General features: G+C 48.4%; 1 protein-coding gene across 5 annotated transcripts in view; it reads right to left on the reverse strand.

Annotated features, from left to right (window-relative positions):
• Positions 1-22522, reverse strand: part of HDAC4 (histone deacetylase 4) — a 2586716-nt gene that overhangs the window by 1634466 nt on the left and 929728 nt on the right. The window contains exon 1 of one of the 5 annotated variants that reach the window (XM_069616022.1): positions 947-1673. The exons of the other annotated variants lie outside the window; for them this stretch is intronic. The gene's annotated coding sequence lies outside the window, so the exon portion shown is untranslated. Of the gene's footprint in view, positions 1-946; positions 1674-22522 lie in introns of those variants that run through there. 5 annotated transcript variants of the gene reach the window in all.

Here is a 22522-nt window from a genome sequence, read left to right on the forward strand (position 1 = left end):
TATAGAGCAATGCAGAGTATTACTGTGGACTGAAGATGTGAAATGTAAGAGCGCTGGAATAAGAGGTTGTACTCACAGGTACCGAGCAATAGAATCTATGTACCAAAAACAACGCATGGGCCGTTAAATCCACAATTCTCCAAGTCTATATACACATATACACGTACACTGTTGCAACCAACAATGGGCTAATACAGGATGAGCATAGGCAGTTGGAAAGCGTGGGCGAAAGATCAAAGACCTCCCAAACCACATGATTTTAAGCTTTTTAGTTTGTTCTTGTTCTGACAAACTACTGCTGTTCCATAATGGCCAAAAAACGAACATCCCACAAGTCTATCCTGTGATATCTGTGTTGCAAGGATGCCTTTTTTTCACCCAACAACCCTGTCCCCGCCAGTGCTCCCCTGGACAAAAGTAATGCCCCCACAGTGCTACATAAACCAATACGGAACCTACTACAATATAAAACGTGTCTATATTAATCTTCCCTGTACGAAATAAAAAACCTTTGACAAATATCTAGATACACAATTACCACCTCCCAAATATTTCCACCTTGGCCAATATGCTCACACACTTTCTGATCCTCAGTGAACATATCTGCTCAGAGTGGGATGCTGGGTGAAATATAGCATTGGCATTATTCTGGGAGTGGCACAGACACTTTGCATTTTTCTTAATGGTCAGTAACAACACACCTATAGAAAGAAAGATGCAGTTCAAGCACAAGTACACCGACCGTTGCATTCGACTCCTACGTTGTGGATAAGGTAATGCAATGTTCGGACATATAGTGCCCTGTCCACTCTGTATTCACTTATTTACGCATTAGTCAATGCATTTATTGTATTTTCATTGCGAGTGTCATGTCTCCTCCCAAATACACAGCGCACAGCTCTAAACATACAGACTACTTTTTAAAAAATGACAGAAAAATATTCACCTGTACTCTGACGTAGGGTTAGCGCTGTTCAAACCCTATACCACAGTCCATCATTGGGAATGACTGGCGACCTTAAGTGCAGAATCTGCTACAGCACTACCCTCCAAGAAACCGGCAAGTCCCCAGGCGTAAAGAAGCCCACGACAGAAAGGCAGCTTCTCGCACCATCAACGGTTCAGGTCCGAAATCCTAAAAAAACGCGGGCAGTTCGCAAACGATGGGGCTTCGGAGCTCCAAAATATGTTCTGCTACGAGGCGGAATAGTCTGTGTGAAAGAAGAAGAATACTCGAGAGTGGAGCAGCTCAATGCGCCTCCCCGACAATACGTTGTATCGCGGCGACTGCTTAAATGCTGCTCTTAGCCCTGGCAGGGTCCAGCCCCAGCTGTGCTCTGAAAAAAACACATCGTTTCTTGATTCGGTGCCTGACTGAAGAGAGGGAGGGAAATTCTACATATATTATTGCGAAGACTACGAGAAACAGAAGACTGCAGACAGGACACTCCAGGCAACTGTCTGATAGCAACAGCAGCTGACGCTCCAACCCTCCCTCTTTCAAGAATCATCGGGTCCATCCGCAAGGCTCAGTACAGTAATAACGCACGCTGTACGAGTCGGCGCGAGGGTCAGTACTTTAATAACGCACGTTGTACGAGTCGACGTGCTGCTTGGATGGCGCTGTGAGCTATACGAGTCGGCGTGCTGCGACTAGATCATTGATAGCCAGGCATGAATGAGCCCATAACATGCCCCAATCCCACCTCAAGGGGGCCCTCCAGATAGACATATGAAGGAAGCAATCACCGCGTTGGAAGCCAGTTACTTTCTACCATAAGTATAGGATGCAAGGAGGATGTTGCAACAAGAAGGCATGCGAGCACAAGCGCGGGGGCGCTGACAACTAAACGTGGAGGAAGCGACAGCAGCTTATAGTAATGTGTAACAGCATGAAATGGGGCATAGGCACGAATTGGATGCATAGAACCCCTCAAGTGTCAGACAGAAGGGCAGCGAGGGGACTCGCTCGCAGAGCACAGGCAGAAGAAAGCAGTAAGAAGGGCAGAGATGGTGGCAGCTTCGATCACAACGATTCACATGATCCAGGGTGCACCAGCTCAGCAGTAACACTCGGCGGGGGTAAGTAAAGCGAACGATAAATGCCGGAAGCAGGCAGAGGCGAGTCGGAGTTGGAGTAGGATGCGCTTTGCATAACCACTTAAAAACGGCGAGTAAAAGGCTCTGTTCCTCATTAGAGCTAAGGGGGGAGGGGGTATATAATCATATTAAGTTCCACAATTACCATTCCATCATAACAAGAGTCTTCCCATTCTCCACTGCGAAAAGTTAAAGAAAAACCAAGCCAGGACACTTATCTCCGTTCCTTGCACTTGTTTTGGCCCTTCGTGAAAATGCACCTAAAAACATGAACGTGGTTACTGCGTTACATATCTTATCTAATTTGCTTGGTGTTGGTGAGGTTTAGCTCGCATAAATAATGCCATGGGGAAGCACTATTGGCACCTCCAAAAGAAGAGTTGAGCCGGACAAGGACAAAGCAACCCACAACCATGGTGGACAACTTTTGATTGTCACTTAATGGGGGCACTCCTGGATATGAGAAAGGGAACCAGATCTCTACCTGGACTGTTAACTCCCTCGACCCGCCACCCACTTCAGCCAATCTTAACATTTTAATTTAGGTAATGGGTCAAAATGTTGCATTTCACAGACATTTTTTCACAAGAACTCGAGAAAAAAAAAGCTGTAGGATTTACATATAAAACTCAACCTGGATTATTTTTACCTCAAAGGACAAACGAAATCCAGAAAACAAAAGGATACACTGCAACCTAGTCAATGCCAGATCAATGTCAAAACACACCACATGATACACAAACTCCTAAGTGAGGGAGGAACAGACATCCTATTCCTCACAGAAACATGGGTATATAAAAATTTGCAAGTAGTCGCACACAAATCCCTACCCAAAAACTTCAAATTGAAAGAAGCCAACAGAATATGAAAAAGAGGAGGAGGTCTTGCCGTTGTGCTTACAAAGACCACCTCAAGATGACAACAGCACCACGAATGAACATCCCGAACTGAATCACCCCTACACCTAGCCTTAGATCACCAAATGAAACCGTCGTGCCTAGCAGTCTACAGGCTGTCAAAACACAACTCTACCTTCACGGACACTTGTTTACTCCATCACCAACAAAGCCATGAAATATGATAACATGATCATACGAAGAGACTTCAACATCTGGTTTGAAGAAGAAAACATCAACTCACACACTAAGAAATCAGCGATGGGTCTACAGCAACTGATGAAAGGAGCAACATCGCAAAGCACACCCTAGATGCAATCTATTGCTAAAGAAACCTGGTCACAACGGAACCTTCAATGCATATCCTATGGAGCGACCACCCCATAATACACTTTGTAATCCACCTGCCAACGCGACCACTAACCAACAATCCAAAAACTCCTCCAATTCAGAAAAGAAACTGGAAATCAAACATTGCTAAATACCAGACTGGAACCTACAAAACCATCAACCAACGTCTTGGACTCACCCAACATCGAAGAAAGAACTGAGACAATCCAATCATCGATCACAAAAAGACTAGATGGCATCACTGGAAAACCTTTCACCCCTTGCTAAAGAAAATAAGGGTGAAATGGTTCACAACCTTCCTCATAGGACTGAAGAAAACAAACAGGAAACTGGAACAAGAACGGAGGAAAAAAATACTCACATACCAGAGACAGATTTTACTATACAAATCCGAAATACTCAAAACAAAAATATACAACACATGCATCACTAATGCAGGCAACACCCAGAAAGAGATGTTGAGCATTATTAATGAGATAAGAAAGCAAACAGCCTGCAAAATGCCGACTCCCTCACAGAAACCGTGCGTTGACCTTGCAAACCACTTCAAAAACAAAATCACAAACATCTAGCGAGTCAGCAGTAATATTAGGCCAAAAACACCACCATCCCTAACCAGCTGACATCGGAACCAACCTTTAAAATGACAGTCTTCACACCAATCTCAACAGAAAAATTCATCAGCCTAGTGAACAAAGGCAACACAACTGGACCACCTGCGGACTCTTGCATGCCAAATATGTAGACTATCCTCACCCCAAAAATATCTATGGAATAGTTTCCGAACCTCTTTGACCATTCATTAGCAACAGGAAAAATGCCAGGAGCCTTCAAATCAGCATACCTCCAACCACTCCTTGAAGACCCAGCAGGAAACACAGAAGACCTAACCAACTATACACCAATTTCAAACATCTCGTATCCAGTAAAACTCTTTGAAAGCTACGTCTATGAACAAAGCCTAGAACACGTAGAACACAACTGCATTCTACACCAGGCATAATTCTGCTTCAGACCCATGAGAGAAACGGCTACTATCTACATGGGACGATCTTAAAACCAAGGCTCCCGAGCCTCTTCTGCACTGCTACTACTAATACTATTACAACAACAACTACTACTACTACTACTACTATTAACACTAGACCCATCAGCAGCATTCGACACAGTCGATCATGAAACACTCATCAGAAGACTCAAGGAAATAGGAATCAAAACACAGCATTACTATGGTTATCCTTCCTAACTGAAAGAACAGAAACGTGGCTAACCCCCTTCAAGTCGGCACCATGCACAGCAACCTGCTGAGTCCCTTAAGGCTCATCACTCCCAGTCAACACATACATGACTCTTCTCAACGACCTCATCAAAAGACATGGACTCAAGGCCACCACAGAGGGCGCAGAGAAGTTGGAAGCCTCTACGTAGACCTCTGCCAAAGGTCCCGCAAAGTGGACTGAGCCCCCACTGGTAGCCCCCAGCGGAGAAAAGTGGACAGCTGGGTGTTGGAGCCCACATGGCATCATCTGCACCAAGGCTGGAGAAAATCGTGCCTGCAAAGGCATAGAATGGGCTCGAGGAAGATTGCTGGTGGAAAAGTAAAGTGAAGCCCTGTTTGCCCCGTGCTGTGTGGAAGGAGGAGCGGGTGGACTCTGAGCCCGAGGGACTGCAAGGGCCCACAGGAAGTTTTTGTTCCCAGCCCCATACCTGCACACATGTAAGGTGGCCACCTCCCCCACACCCTTATTTGCGGAGTCCAAGGAACAACGCTGCTCAGCACACATCCCGCATCCCATGAGGTGAGCTGGAGCTGCCTCGCCGCAGCAGTGCACAGCGCTTCACACCGTAAGTAGGAGCAGTGCAGCACGCACTGATGGGACTTTCCCCCCTTCCTCACCCCCCACATGGCACCAGGGGTGAATTGCGGTTTATAGTGATTGCATCGAAAACAAAGGGTCGACACACCAAAGCATCGAAAACAAAGCATCTAATGCCAAAGCATCGACAGTCTATCTTTAACATGGATTAGTGCCTTTCCATCTAAACCAGTCCATCGAAAATATAAATGGACTGGTTTGAATAGAAATGCACTTTTACATGTAAAAGATGGCATTTCAATGCATTTTTTTATAACGTTAAATGGTTAAATGGAGCTGTCCAGTGCTGAAAACTCAGCACTGGCCAGCTCCGTGTAATGTTGACTTTTTTTTTTGTATATTTTGGGGGGTTCCCCCCCCTCTTCCCCCAGCCCCCTCCAACCCCCAGGCCCACCCCCACCAACCCTAACGTAACCCTTAATCTAACCCTAACCCACAACCCTAACCCTAATGTAACCCTTAAACTAACCCAAACCCTAATCTAATGCCCAATCTTAACATTACATTTCAATGGATCTATCAAATTTTATTCAGCAAAATGGCCATTCGATGGAATGGTATTTATATGGAAAAAATGTGATGGTTTGGTGTTAGATGGTTTGGTTATCGATGCAATGACTGGATACCGTGAATTACACGTGGCAGGGGACAGAGGGTGAGGACGCGGCCCCTCCGACACCATTTAATTACTGCAGGCTCAGTGATCCACCCGCTCCTGCACTCTACGTGCGTGACCCAGCAGGAACTTACTGAAACAAGCCCCACTAGTGAGCGGTGAGTCGCAGATGGTTGCACTGCCCACCACCAGACCCTCAGGCACTGCTGGCCCCCCGCGGCGCTCCATGATAGGTGGCCCACTACCGTTGGGACACCCCGCCTGCGCCCACATCAGAGATAAGGGCCCAACACCCCCCCCCCCATTGACGCTGTGCAGCCCATGCTGCTTGTGAAGTGGGCCAGCAGGGAGTAGAGAAATAAAGGCTCTCTGGCAGCCCTGCCAACCAGCTACCGATCCCCACGAGGAACAAGGACTACTCTCTCAGGTAAGCTACATTATTAAAGGAATCCCTCCCCTACTAAATCAAGAGCGGTGTGCCCCTTGACCAACGAAACCCTGCGGCAACCCAGGTCACTCAGAGGTTTGGGCCCCCAAAACTGGGGCGTGTGCCCTCCTCTGGGGCAGTAACCATGGAGGAAAGGAGAAGTTACCAAGGTTCCACCACGTGAAGAGAGGTGCGAGTGGCCAACAGATTTCCAGCAGAGGGTTGGGCCCCCAGTCTTGGGGTGTGTGCCTTCCTTTGGGCACCTGGGGGCAAGAAATAACCGAAGCAACTCCAATTACGGCTTATGAAGTGAGAAGGGGTCACAAGACCTATGGTCACCTGCTGTGACAAGGGGGGGGGATTACCTTCGGGGTCATAAGGCCCCCACTACCAGGAACAGGCTGCCTCCAATACCTCAGGTGGAACGTACCGACTAATTACCTGGACATCACAGTGAATCTGGTCGAAGTGAGGGTGGGGCCCCCAGTTTTGGGGTGTGTGCCCTCCTCCAAGTTCTAGACCAGAGAACGCTGGACACAACCAGGGTTGCGCCCCAGAAAGTGAGAACAGAGCGATCTACTCCCAAACGATGGGGGAAAGGCGCACAGAGAGGCAGCTGCCAGGTACCAACGGGGCACGCAGGAGAGGATAGGCGCCCAACAGCGGTGGAGACTGGATTTCCCCCCTTGCCCAAGCAACACCCCAGTCAGAAGTGCCCTTGGAACACGAATAAGTGCCCACTATACGCGCTGAAGCACCGGCAAGTTAAACCAAGTGACAAAGAACCCAGAGGATGTGAATTGAGTGGAAGAGACAGACCTTGCATGTCCCCTGTCTGAACGACCCCGCCCTGGGGGTGAGTGCCCACCCTGGAGTCAGTGGCTTAAACCTCGTAGGCAGAACAAACCAACCCAGTAGGCTAAGCCACAGTATCGATGTGATTGGAACAAGTCAAATAAGTGAAGAAGCTACAAGGATAAGATGGTGGACAAGGCATCTATAGTGGAAGCAGAGTGCATGGAAATAAGGGAGAAGTAGGCATCATATAGATACACCCCACTTCGCCCCGACCCTAAAACCTTGCACACACTCGTCATGGTGACCTCAGGAACGGACTCTGCGGCAACCAAGGGTGATGTTGCGGCCTTGTTAGAAGAAATCAAGAACATGAGAGCAGACATTGGTGGAAAGGTGACAGAATCACCCAGCGGATTGACAAGATGGAGGAGAAACTCGAAGGGGTTGAAAACAATCAGACCTCGCTCAATACCCTTGAGACGCAGATGGAACGACCAGAGAATAACTGAACTGGAAACCCAGGAAGAGGAATTCCGCCTAAAGATAGATGATTTGGAAAATCGCGAACGGCAGAATAACCCAAGATTTTTCGGCATTCCCGATAGAGAGGGAGAATCCGAACATGATCTAAAAAGGACACTCCATGATATTATGAAGCTCTTATTTGAGGATGACTGAATTGATGAGGAAAAGATTGATAGGATTCATGGAACGAGAGGAGATGCCGGGGGCCCTAAGACCGCCCTAGTTTGGTTCCACAACTACAGCAACAGGGCCATAATTTTGGAGAAAGCGAAACGCAGTGGCCCAATCACTCTTGATGCAGCCAGAGTAACAATCTTCCAAGACCTGTCGTCACTTACTCTGGCTTTGAGACAGTTTTTCATGCCCCTAACGAAATGGTTGACGGACAAAGGAGTCTGCTACAGATGGGGTTACCCATTTTCTCTAACGTTCGAGCTGGAAGGACGTAAGGAGAGGCTGAGGTCGGAGAAAGATATTAAGAACTGCATAGCGGATCTTCTGGGCAACCAGAGAAATGACCAGAATCAAGATGAGAGGTGAGATGACGACAGACAATGGCGTATTCAGGGGCCGAGACGGAGATGCATACCAGGCTCTAGGAAATACAGGAGGGGGAATGCCTCCCGAGAGGTGGACATTTAAAAGACCCAGATGATTTTGGAACTTCAGCCTGGGGTATGGTGGTGCCTTCGGCGATGAGAGCAGGTTTGGCCCTGGTGGGCCCTGGAGTGATGCAAGGTTTCCAATAGCATGTGACTATACGGACGCTGCTGGTGCCCAGGCCTCCAGTGGCCATGGTGAAAGGGTGCGAAGATGGCTCTGGGGGACCAGGGCATTATGGCGGCAGGTATTTGCAGGAGTCCCGTACATCAGTGGCCCTGGTGACGAATCAGCTAAGGGGGCATGATCAGTTGGAGACCTGTTGGGGTCTTTTGGGTTTGTTTGCTGTGGTGGGGGGCCCTTAAGGGGAGGCAGAGGGAGGGGGGGACAAGGGGAATGGCCAGGAATGGCACCCTTATTGCGCAGTCTACGAGTGGTCAGGTGGGTGCTGAGTTGAGATCTAGGTCGCCGGGGCATAACAACCGCCTAACATGTGCTCTAAGGAAGAAATGGCAGTAGATCAAGGTACTCAAAGGAATAGCCTTCTCAGGGTGGGAACACTGAATGTTAAGGGACTGAACTCGCCCATGAATAGGTCCCTAGTGGCCAGGGAGTTTCGAAGAGCGAGACTAGACATCTTGTTTCTACAGGAAACCAAGTATGCACATGGGGAAGAACGTAGGATCCTGGGTCCAAGAGTGGGGGTAGAACACTTGGGCTCCGGTCCCCTGAGAAAGGCGGGAGTGGGAATACTTGTGAGGAGAGATCTGAATCTAGAGGTGCACAAGGTGTGGGCAGACGTGGAGGCGAGGGCTCTCCTGATTATAGGCACCGCACAGAAAATCACGTTTACACTGGTAACTGTGTACTCCCCTAATACAGGCCAATCCCGATTTCTGCAGAGAACACTTCCGAAAATAATGTTGGAGGCCTCCGGGCATGTAGTTTTGGAGGGGATTTTAACCTCTCGGCGGATATTAAATTGGACAGACAGGTGGGTAACACAGAAACGCAAGACCGGTCAGGTGGGTGTCGGCCAGGGGGCATGGAATTGCTAGATATTTACGGGTTGAAGGATGTATGGAGGAGCTTACACCCAAACGAGAAGGGGTACACCTTTTATTCGACACCTCACGGTACCTTCACCAGGATCGATTATATGTACATTACAGGTGGCCCATGGGATGCAGTGGTGGGCTCAGAGATCTCCCTGATCACGTGGTCTGATCATGATATGGTCACGTTAAATTTAGGCTGGGCTGGTCTTCCTCACAGGGAACAAAGTGGAAATGTAATGAGTCACTATGGAAGGATCCAGTCTTCCGAACTGAGCAGGAGAGGCACCAAGGATGACAGTGTGGGAGGCGGGTAAGGCAACATGGCGGGGGATCCTGATCAGGGAATGAGCTAGTAAAAAGAGGGAGAGGACGCTGATAGAAGGTAGACTAAGGGAGGAGATATCCCAACTGGATAGAGCGGCACGGAACGTCACAGAAGAGAGGGAGGGCAAGATTCAGGAGGCCAGGCGGAAAAGAGAAGAACTCTGCATCCTAGAGGAAGGTCAAATAGTTCGGAAGCTACAGCTGCTACAACATACGTTTTATGAGAAAGGTAACTAAGCGGATGCACTGTTGGCAGCTAGTTTGCAGGGACAGGGAGCAAAGAGATCGGTGGAGTCAATAGAGGCGAAGGAGGGTACCCAGAATTTAGCGACAGAGGGAATCCCGGAAGCATTTGCAGCATTTTATGAGAACCTATATAAATCGGAATCTGACCAGGGGTGGTCGGAAATAAACTAATACATAGAGAGCGGGCAGATGCCAAAACGTTGTGATGAGGCAGACAAACTCGATGCCCCGATTACTCCGGAAGAAATCAAGAGGGCAGTGAAGAGACTCCCGTTAGGGAAGGCACAGGGGAGGATGGGTACACAGCTGGTTTCTATAACACTTTTCTTCCCTCTCTCCTCCCCTTCATGGTGTGGCTGCTGACTTTCTCTCGAGCTCATCACGGTGATCCCCAACGAGGGCAGAGACCCCCAAAGGTGTGGATCCTAAGGGCCCATTTCACTATTTAACATCAATGCCAAGATCTATACAAGGGTAACTCAGAGCTAGACTTGAAACGTATATGCCTCGCCCGATACACTCTGACCAGGTTGGGTTTATAATAGGACGACAAGGCACAGATACAATGCGGAAGACACTACACCTGATCCACGAGTCGCGTAACATGGCAGGGGACCCAGTCCTCTTATCGGTGGACGCAGAGAAGGCATTCGATAGGGTGGAATGGGGGTTTCTAGAGGTGGTTCTCAACAAGGTGGGACTCGGTCATCGGTTTAGAAGGGGAGTAAAGGCAGTGTATACTTCCCCCCTAAAGCGTCAGTAGCGGTTAATGGAGATTTCTCCTGATGGTTTGACCTTGGTAGAGGAACGCGTCAGGGTTGCCCCCTCTCAGCAATTTTGTTTCCTCTCTCTCCCTTGAGCTGCTGGCTCTGAGACTCAGAGGGGACCAACAGGTGGAGGGATTTAAGGTCGGAGGGAGGGAATACAAGGTTGCCCTTTATGTGGACAACCTGCCGTTTCATGTAAAGAACCCTCTGACATCCATACCTAGGGTGATTCATTTGATTGAACAATACTGCGCATTAGCTGGTTTTAAGATCAACAGGGCCAAGTCCATTTTGTTCCCATTTCAAAATCCCGACCAGGGGCAGACTAAGAGATTTGCCCCACTGGGTCTAACGATAGGAGGCGACACCCTCTGCTATTTGGGGATAAACCCAAAGAGGGACCTAGACACCCTATATGTCGCTAATGTTCCTCCTTCTTTCGAGCTTCCGGACGGATATAGAAAAGTGGGGAAAACTCACCATATCCTGGCTTCGGGAGACTCAACGCCGTGAAGATGGTGTCTCTGCCCATATTCCTGTACCCATTTCAAATGCTCCGAAATTCGCCTTCCAAAATCCCGCTTTTGTGAGATAAAAGGGACATCCTGAGGTTTCTATGGCAAGGTAAAAAGGCAAGTGTAGCCTACAAGGTTCTGATGTTGCCCAAAGACATGGGTGGGATGGGCCTTCCGGATCTGCAGAAATACTACGAGGTGACGCAACGAAGAGTTCTTATACCCCATCTCAGAGGGCAGAAGGGACTTCAATGTGTAGATTTAGACAATTACAATCTGGCCCCAGCCACAGTTGCGGAATGGCTTTGGGTTCAGAGAAATAATCTCATACGCAGAATCAGGGACCAGCCTTTATTGGGTACTATATGGGAGATCTGGCAGGAAGGGGTTAACACGCGGGGGATCACTTCATGCAGTCTCCCTTGAGTCATATTTGGGCACCTGGAGTCAGAGAAAACATCCCGGATCACTATCGATTTCAATCTTGGTTTGAGGCTGGTCTGGAGAGAGTAGGACAACTCTGGAAGAAGGGCACTTTTGTAACGATCTCTGACTTGGAAGACGCACTGGGGATAGGCTCCCTACATTTCTTTTCCTTCCTTCAGCTTAAAGGGATTTTTTTAAGAGGAACATATGGAAGGTGAAGGTCCAGAGGGACCTTACCCCATTTGAAGAGATCTAGACACATGGACAGACTCTAGGGGCCTGATTTCTGCAATGTATAGGGCCCCAATACTCGCAGGGAGAGGGTCAGCTGAAACTCTAAGGCTCTGATGGGAAAGGGATCTTGGCTCAGAAATAGACCCTGACCTATGCGGGACAATATGTGAAGGAGCCTCACAAATCCAGATAGCCTGCCAGTATAAGCTGCATGCCATTACACTATTGTACAGATGGCAGTATGACCCGTGCAGACTATCCAAGATGTTTCAGTCAACTAGTCCCTTGTGCTGGCGTCAATGTGGGGAAAAGGCAGATTACTGGCATATGTGGTGGGGATGCCCCCTTATTAAGGTTTATTGGGATGAAGTGCTGGGTTGGATTAGGCAACTACACTGGATCCAACATACTGCTGAACCTCTTCTCATACTATTTGGGTTGGAGGAGTCTCAGGAAGAGTTCATGAGAATAAAAGGGGTGGCAGCGCTGCTCCTGCTGGCAGCGCGGGCTTGACTGGTGATGAAATGGAAAGAGACCCAGGTACCCGGAAATAAAGAATGGCTTAATGTAACCATCAATATTTGTACAAAGGAAAAAATAATCGCAGCTCTCAACAGGAAATCTGGCCAAAATGAACTGCTATGGGGAGATTTTGTGTCGAAACATATATCAAACATAGAAGAGATTCCAGTGGGTAATGGATGAGGCCTTGGTCCTCGGTGGATTGTTGATTAGATCTTGTGAACACCAACCTGCACTAGACAAAACTCCCACCCGAGCAGGTGCAGGTACACATTTAAGACTCTGCCTTCATCTAGCAGCCAGTCCCACCTGCTCATACCAAAGGAACGATTGGTCCAAACACCACGACAACGATACATTCGGAAGACGGCACTGTCCAAAGGGGTTAGGGAGGGAGGGAGCGGCACTATGATAATGGCAATGTGATTTTGTTTCGGGGAACAAGGGGGGGGGGGGGGCGGTTGATGTCCGAACCTAAACACCAAAGGCAGACGCGGTCGGGGTCTGTTATCGACATCTTAGAGCCACAGTCAACACTTTTTAAACCCTGTCTTTGGAGTGGAATGCATCGAAGATGATGACATTTTCCTGAGGAAAACACAAAGCGTGCTGTTAACTCGATTGCGAAGCTATCGGAAAAACGGAACTGAAGCTAACGGGCGCAGCATGAGCTACTTATACTGCTGGTGACGTCGACACCCTCTGGAGGCCGTCGAGGGACATTGACGCCACAGCCTCATGCACAGCGCCCTCTGCTGAAGAAAAAAAAATGTTTTCCGAAACAAAGCTGAAGAGAGACGTATATCATAGATGAGGAATACGTGGGAGGACACAATCCATTCAAACATTATTTTTTAAACACTGCATAAACCCACATAGTATTACAAAACCAAGGAGCCAAATGCATGCAATCTACAAACCAAACAAAACAACAAGGTACAACAATGACATTCGCCTCGAACCGAAACAATATGCAAAGTAGAAATTTGGTGGATCAGCTTGCTCCATGTCGGAAAAACTTTGGAACAGAAGATCACATACAATTCAGCAAACTGCTAAAGGCATGGCTCTTTAACTCACAGAGCTAAACAGGAAACACGGTTTAGAGGAACGATCAACAGAAGAGGAAACACCCACAATAACCAAAACCCTTGTGATCCAGAATCTGCATCACCCAATTGACCAAAAACGTTTACGCAAACCACCATAAAAGTATATGATCCCTGCCAGACCAACTTAGTCAAAGCAGAGAAAGTCATAAATGACGTCCATTATTAACCCTACATTTTCCAATGACATGCTTACTCACCTTCAAACGGCAAACTAAACACACACATATCCCAACCGCAGCAAAAACATAAAACCAACACAAACTGTGCATCACCCAAGCAAACCTAACAAACCACAGAAAACTAAAGCTCACACACAAACCATCCACCACACACCACATAACCTCTACCAACTACACACAAAATGTACCCAGCACACAGTGAATGTTTTTTCTGAGTTGAAGATACCAACAGCACGTCAAAGCTCTCTAGCTCTCGATTCCACCAACCATTCAATTCCCCCACCCCGAGGAGCCCTTGTTCCTTTTCAAATCTGCCATAGCGCCTGGCGACCACAAAAATGGCAGCAGTGCATGGTACAAATCACAACATGCAGCTCTGAACACAAAGCATTCCAATACTTCAGATATTAAGTGTAGCTGTGAACCTGCAGAGAAGAGCAAAGAAAAAAAGCAATACCTGTGTAGCCAACCATCAGGAACACCTGTAGTAAAACACTTTTTGGGCATCAACATCTTAGACTAGAATATGTGTCTGTTTAGAAGTATAGGTACACAGAGTATACATGGCTTCACTCCTTGTAATATGTAAGTTATTCCACTTTAAGAGGACAAGGTGGTTCTGCCATAAGTGAGCAGAGACAATTCAGTTTACAGTGGCAAACTATACACTGGTTAATACTGTAATCCTATTTGGGACACAGTCCCATTAAACACTGTATGAGCAAGACTTACTCTATAGGACAAACTCTAGTGAATCACTGCTGGGTGATGCCAATTGCACTAATTAAGGAAAATAAAATAAAACACAGCAAAGTGACATGATTTAATCACGATCACAACGTGTTAAGTGGGGAAGCAGGGATTTGAGCCCTGTTTGTTTGTTCCACAGTTTACAATTTAGGCAGCAGAGTAGTCTGCATCTTCTGTTCAATCTTTGGTTTTAGAACCAACGTATAAAGCACTCTGCATAGTGATCTTCAAAGATTAACCTACTGCTCTGTTCAATATCTCTGACTTGCAGATCACAACAACTCATATAACTCAACCTAACACTATTAAAGAACTCTTAACAGCAGTGCTGTTCGACCAGGCTCAGAGTAGTGTCCTTGGGTAACATGACCAAATCTGCCTCCTCCAGCCCACCAGCCGATCATTAGGCCACCTGCTTTTCCTTGGGATCCCAAGGTGTCCTAATCGTCAGCATCCTCAGCTAAGGACAAAGACATCATCTGTTAAGGGTGGCTAGGGCCTGGACAGGGCTGGAGCCTCTGCTTCTCTTATGTCAGGGCGGCAGGCATTACACTGGGTCTACTACAGCCAAAGTGCATCCCCACACTCATGAGGACACACGCTTACAAGCACTTGCCACATCAACCCACGGTAAATCCTCTCAACCCGACAAACATACCTCTTGTTACCATGCTGTCTCCACCACCCACCTACCTACCTAACAAACTAACGCTCATTAATGCTGTCGTCACCAACCTTATGACCACACAAACGCAATGCCATTCTTATCACAGAACCTTGGCTCTCCCCTACCTCTTCCCACATCAGACATCTTCATCCTTTCAAAGTAAAGCAAACATGTTGAGCACATGTTGAAATGGGGATGGTTGTGGGGGAAGGGGGAGAGCAGGCATGCAGGCACAAATCAGACTAGACTTGTCCCATGCTCAGCAAAAAAGCCATGAACTCCTTAGAGCTTATCATGCCACCTTACACTATTGTATAAATAGATCACCACATTCCATCTGATCTACCCTGCACCTCGCAGGTGTGTGTCATTCCGCAATGACATTTCCAACCTCACCATCAATCTAAATTAACATCTTCCTTGGTGACTTCAGTCTGAAACCTAAGCCACTAAACACACCAGGGATGTTCTTCTCTACATAGTCAACTAAGCACCACCCCCCCCCCCCCCGACTCCTCCGATGCAATGTCTTAGTCCTATCCCACTTGACTGGACACAAAACCATCCACCGCCCTTTACAGATATGCCCACCCATCCAACAAGGGATAGGGTAAGCCCGAACACAAACTAGCAACTCTGGCCAACCTCACCCCCCCCAATATTGACACTCTTTTCAACTCTCAACCAAACCATAACCAAACTGTTTGACCCACAAGCCCCGTTGAACCTATGTTGCATTAGGGTTAAACATTCTGCTCCATGCTACACAGAAGAATCAACAATACGTGCACCAGCCAGTCACTCCAAAAACGCTGGCTTAAAACCCATAGGAACAACAACAACCTCACCCTCCAGACCTCACCGTTCACGCCGGGGGCTCACCAAAGGCAAAACCGCATATTACTCATCAACTATTGCAGCGGCGGCCAATAGAAGTTAAGCTCTCCAATGGCAGTCAAACATTTCTCAAACAACTGCCTGGCCTGTTAATTCCTGAATGTACAGAAACATGCAATGCCATTAATAAACGTTTCATCAACAAGCTGTAGAACATACAACAGATGGGTATTGCAAAATCGGTCGCCCCTAGCGCTCAATTTCACAAGGCATAACACAACCCTGGACTGCCTTCACACCCGCCACCCCCAAGCATTTTGCTGACACCCTTGCATCACTTCAACCGCATACAAAGATGATGCAATCCAAAAGCACATCAAAGGGCCCATCCTCACCCCCTTACTCGAAATAACAAACGCCTCACTTATTGCAGCCATCTTCCCTAGCACCTTAAAAATAGGACTCATCTGCTCTCCTTAAAAAAAAACAGTCTAGCACCCAGACAATATTTCACACTTTCTGCTGATCACTAGCCTCTCATACATTAGAAAAATCATTGACAAGGCAGCAACCAACCAACTCCATGATCGGATTGACCAACACGGCCTGCTCCACGATTACCAATCCGGGTTCAGATCAAAATGTAGCTCTGAAACAGCCACAATCCATGCTCAAATCATGAAACAAAGGACTAATGCCAGCTGGTTCTCCTTGACCTCTCTGCTGTGTTTGACACAGTCTACCATCCCACAATGTTCAGCCTACTTGCAAACAGAATGGTCTTCTTCACAATCAACTGTTTCATCTTACCTCTCGGACAAGCACTATGCCCATCCAGATGTTCAACTTCATGTGAGAACGCTGCCGGAACACCTGTGGAATCCCAAAAGGCTCAATCTCCCCAGTGATCTTTAAAATACACATGAAGCCATTGGATCACTTCTCAAGGACCTCGACATCGCACTCCACCAACACACGGTCTAAACACAATTAGACCAAAAAAAAAAGTCAGTGGTACCCAGGAAGTGCTCCTGATAACATTTTGAAATGGGTGTATTATACTCCCTATTTTTTAAATTTGGAAGCAAAATACAATACTCTCATTGAGAATGGGATATTTTAACTCCCTAAAAAAAAATTCAGTGAATAAAAATATGATTTCACTGTAATATGGAAATTTTTTAATAGAAAATATTTGTTTGCACCTAGTTATTCACGCACATTAAAATATGTTTTCCCTCTTCAGATCATGTAGTAATTATAGTAGTTTCTTGATATGGCATTATGTGTACTACTATCCATGGAGCTTTGTGAGTGAAAGCAGGGAGACTAGATCCTATGTGTGTCTGTTTCCTATTTAATATTGGGCGTATTTTTACTCCCCATTTTGCTTTTTTGGCAGTATTTGACTATTTTTATTGAGTAAAAGTGGCTGTTACACCCCATATCGGTAGGGCTGTAGCCAGGACGCCTCATGCCTCAGAGACTACATTACCTTGACCCAAGCATGGATGGCTAGCACACACCTGCAGCTCAATCTCACAATTCGTCTTATTGTCACATATAAGCAGGATACCATTTAAGAGTGGCAAAAGGGTACACAGCTTGACTGCTTCACACCTCACCAAGCTCCGACTGCTACACCACTGTTTCCCAATCGAGAGCTCTCTCTCCTTATGACAACATAAGAACTGAAAGGTTTAAACCGCCTGCAACCAGCTATCTTCCAAGAAATTTAAACTCCCAAGGCCTTAAGAACCGCAGTTCAGGCCCTGGTAATCTCCCACGTTGAAGGGGGAAATGCCCTCCCTTCACTGGCCTTCTGGCAATGTGCCTGGCCCCACTCAGGACAGCACAATACACCAGGGCACAACTTCTAACCGAAAAAAAGACATTTGACCACATTTCCTCCTTCTTAAATGAGCTGCAAGGGCTTCCCTTCCCAGCCAAAAAAACTCTCCTAGAAGACCAGCACTGCTTGCACACCTGGGTACTTAGCTGCAAACCTCTGTAGCTCAGTTGTGCCAGGAGTCAGATTATAGCTAAATTACAGACGAGACAGGTGTGAAAGGATAAAATAGGAAACAGGCCTTCTATTCCTATGTGTGAGAGGGTCAGGGCCATGAAAAACCAGCAGTGTTAACACGGTTCTGTAATTACTTTGTACGTGTGTGCACATATTTTTATATGAATGTTTACTCATGTATTTGTTGATGATATTCATGTCTTTCACCTTTTTGTCTACATAAATTGAATACAAGTGAAATGCAGTAATTGTTTTTTGATCTTTGTAAAAAAACAAAAAAAGAACCCCTGTTGCAGGGTCACGCAAACAAAATGCAGAACTAAGTCTGCATCTCTTAAACACCAGCTAAAATAAAAAGCTAAAGTGAAATTTTCAAGTGTCCTTTGCTCACCACTTCTATATGAAAGTTAGCTCAATAACACTGCTATTCTTATACTAAGCATGTCAAATGGTTAAATCTTTACAGTAAATGTACATGTACATCTTCAAAATATTTGTGGCAGGACGCCACCTCTGTTTCAGTGAATCACAGGGTCAGCCTGTTGTCCTAGCTTCTTCCCCAAACTAGCAATATCTCCGTTCCTAAAATTAATCACGGCAAGAAAAACCAAAAAGGATTACCAACTAACAACCCAAAGAAACGAACAGGCCACATAACATCATTGTCTCGGTCTTGCAACCTTTTCACTAATGATACGGGAGCACATGACATAATTGACTGCTCAAAAAGGAACCCTACCTTACTCAAAGAAGGCCTTAAAATGAACAATAAAAAGTAGAACTCTAGACACAAGGAACCTAGCTGTGGGGTTTTGGACAATTTTCAAGCAGCTGAAGCTACCATTGCCACCAAGTACAATCTCAAAACTGATGTTCAAACATTTCTGCATAAAGGTCCTGAGGATGTTTCAGAACTTAATGCATGTGATATTGCAATTGTATCACAGCGTTATACCTCTGCACAGCATTGCCTCGGGCGATCGTGCCATAGTGGAACAAATCAAAGCAGCACACTATACAGCCTCTTAATCTTAGGTCCCGTCCCCTTTCCTCCATGCTGCATGGTTGTCCCTCGCGAGAGACGGGAGACAGAACCTTTTTCACCAGAAAAATCTTCTTCCCCTCTAAATTTAGAGGTGAGCAGAGGTGCGGCCCTGGAAGCATGCGCTCTCCTGACTCCGCCCCCTCCAGCGCTACACCTCAGTCCCCTTTTCCACGTCAACGGGAACGGACCAATTTCACCAGCGCTCCTGGGTTTGGCTTCAGCCATGTAATTCCATGTGCAGATTCTTCCTCTATATCTTCTTTTGTCTTTTTATTTATTACGTACTGGGTCCTAAGACGCCACAGCTCCTCCCCGGCACATGTCAACTTCGACAGGGTACAGCAGGTGCCCATCCTGCAACAGACTCTTCCAGATTTCGGACCCCCCCACTCCCTCTGCCTACGTTGCCTTGGCCCAGTCCACGGTTGGCAAGCCTGCTCGGCGTGTGGCTCACTGTCCTCGAAAGTGCTGATGAACAGACTAGACAGGTGGAGGGTGCTCTTTCAGCGGTCTCCTTCTGAGGATCTCAAGAACTTTGTGAAACTTCGATCCAGGCCTGAGGTAGGGCCTTTATTTTCATCCGCACACCGCAAAGGAGACTCCTTCCCATGGACTCTCCTGCGCAGGAGGGACCAGTCAGGTCCTTCTACCAACACGCGCACCGAGGCTGTCACAGCTACCGGCCTCCAGTCTGAGGGGTCCTTGGATCCTCCCGGTGCCAGTGTTGAGGGGCCTCTAGGCTCTGTCACCGGGTTTGCACCCGAGCGGCTCCGCCCTTGTACTGGCATCATGGCCAAGGGGCTATGCCCTGTTACTGGCAATACGTCCGTGGGGGCGCCTGAACGCAGCTCTAATGACCCCCGAGTCGAGGTTTGTACACCTACCGGGCCTGTGCCCGAGGAGCGGGGCAAGTCGCGCACCTCACCCATTAAAGACACGGCAGAGGCCGGCCCCAGCAAGCCGAGCAACAACTCGCAGCCACGTGGTAGGCAGCTCAACAAGATGGCCGACGTGCCAGAAAGGGACACCCATTCGACGCCTCTGCAGGACTTCGGCGAAGAACGAGTGTCGAGGTGGGACTGGCATCAACCAGGTACATGGCCTACGGCCTACCCTTCTTATGCACAAGGTTGTTTTCCCCTGCGTCCGTATGTATAGGATCGACAGTGGCCTCAACTGCCTCTAGCTACCCCGTCCATGCTCTCCTCCTCCTCCTCTTCAGCCATTGAGGACTGGATCTTCGCGAGGTTCCTCAACCTCATGAAGTCTCCACAGATAGGGGCTTTCATCAAGGACGCAGTCAGAGAAGTCCTTCCCGGTATGCAAGCGGCACCACAGATGCCTCTGCCGACGCCTCTGGCCCCAGCGCAGCCACCTCCACGGCCCCTCTGTGTACTCTGCAGGCGGTTCCATAACAGCCTCCTCCTCTTCCTCAGCCTCCGGCCGTGGTCCCTGTGCCCCAGCGTCCAGCTCCGGATACTCCTCCTCCTCATCATCCTCCCCAAGATCCCTCAGACCCTCCGGATACTGATGAGGAGGACGATCCTGACACACCATCATCAGCCAGGGCCTTCCACAAAAGTCTCTCGGGCCTTGCGGAATACCTGGGCCTCACCCAGCCCCAGGTAGAACAACCGGCAGAGGGCATCCTCACGAGGCGCCCTTCTGCCAGAACGGGAATTCCATGGTGTCCCTCGCCAAGAAGGGTTGGCTCAAACCCCACTCTGTCCAGCCAGTCAACCGCCACCTGGACGCCAATTAAAGGCAGATGGAGAGGGATACACTCTTGCTCTCCTCCCACCCTCAGCCACACTCCTCAGTGATCGCTGCCGCATCACTGTCCTCCAAGCCTCAGTCGTCCTCGTCATCTACGGCGCTGTTAGGCAAGGAGGAGAAAACCTTGGAGGCATACGGTAAGAAGCTGTATTCCAATGCTTCCTTGCATCTGCGACAGGCCAATGCAGACGCCATGCTGGCAGCCGCCAACCAGAGATTATGGTGGGAAATTGCTGACTTCCTCCCGGAACTCCCCGCCCGCAGCCAATCGCGTTTTAAGGCGGGGCTAGCCGAAGCCAAGCTCGTGGCTCAGGATATCATGGAGTCCACCCTGGCACACATTGATACCTCTGGACGTGCCATCTGTATTGCCACGGACATGAGAAGGATGGCCTGGCTCAGGGCAACCAAGTTCAACTCTGATGTCCAGGAACACATTCTAGATCTGCCCTTCGAGGGCAGTGGCCTCTTTCACTTCAGCACAGACGAAGAGCTAGACAAAAAGAAGAACAGCTCTCAGACAGCTAAGTCTTTATCCATATTGACAAAGACCACGCCCAAAGCGTACTCCCAGGCTCAGCAACGCTCCGATAAGGGTCGCTCATCTGGAGGCTTCTGCGGCTTCCAGGAACGAGTTCTAGGCAGCCGGAACACACGACGACCCCAAGTCGGCGCAAGCATCAAAAAGGGGGTGGGGGACAAGGGCTTTTTCCAGTCCCCCTCATCCACCTAGGCCTCTGAGAGTAAGAAGTCCTGACACACCCCTCTGGGTCGCCAGTGGGGGGCAGGCTTGCTCTTCACGTGCACTTTTGGCGACAGAATTTTGCAGACCCCTGGATCATGTCAGTAGTCTCCTCAGGGTACCGTCTACATATTCCTGCCTCCCCTCCCTCAAGTTGGGACACCAACTCTTTTGGCGGAGATTCGGTCGCTCATCCTGAGCCAGGCCGTGGAGGAAATCCCAGCCTCCCAGCGAGGCTCGGGCTTTTACTCCAGGATCTTCGCCATTCAGAAGAAGAACCAGGCTGGCCTGAGAGTTGTAATGGACCTTTCCTTCCTCAACCTCTCCTTAACTCTTCAGAGATTCAAGATGGTTACGCCAGCCTTTATTGCGGAGACATTGTGCAGGGGAGACTGGATGTGCTCCCTGGATCTGAAGGACCCCTACCTGCACGTCCCGATCTGGCAACCCCATCGTTCTTTCCTCCGGTTCAGGATCATGGGCTGCCATTTTCAGTACAAGGTCCTCCCTTTTGGCCTCAACTCGGCCCCCAGGGTCTTTACCAGACTCATGAATGCGGTCGCAGCCCTCCTCAGGGCCTCCATATCTACTGATACCTAGACTACTGGCTCGTCAGGGCTACATCTCAAGAAGCAGTTCACCACTCCTCCCATGCTCTGATGAATACGCTACACGACCTGGGTTTTTCGCTCAATCTCAAGAAGTCACAGATGCAAACCCACGCAGTCTTTGACCTTCCTGGGCCTCATCTGGGACATGTGCTCCGAGAGGTTCTTCCCCTCGGAAGACAAGATCTCGGCCATCAGGAGGGCCATGTCCCACTTTTTCAGCCGAAGAATGACGTCGGTTTGGTGGTACCAGCATCTCCTGGGTCTTTTTGCAGCAGTACTGTTGGCTGTCCCCCATACAAGACACATGAGGAGGAGGATGCAACTCCACTTCGCAGTGTCGTGGAACCAGGAGAGGGGCTCTCAGGCCGTAATTATCAAGATCCACATATCTCTCCACCCGGACCTCACATGGTGGTCCAAAGACTGCAACCTGCGGATGGGAAAGCCCTTCAGGTCCCCCGTCCCACAGGTGACGATTACCACAGACTCCTCCCT

Source organism: Ambystoma mexicanum, chromosome 9 (assembly GCF_040938575.1).
Source record: "Ambystoma mexicanum isolate Mex_15411 chromosome 9, UKY_AmexF1_1, whole genome shotgun sequence".
In the NCBI taxonomy this organism is placed as follows: Eukaryota; Metazoa; Chordata; class Amphibia; order Caudata; family Ambystomatidae; genus Ambystoma; species Ambystoma mexicanum.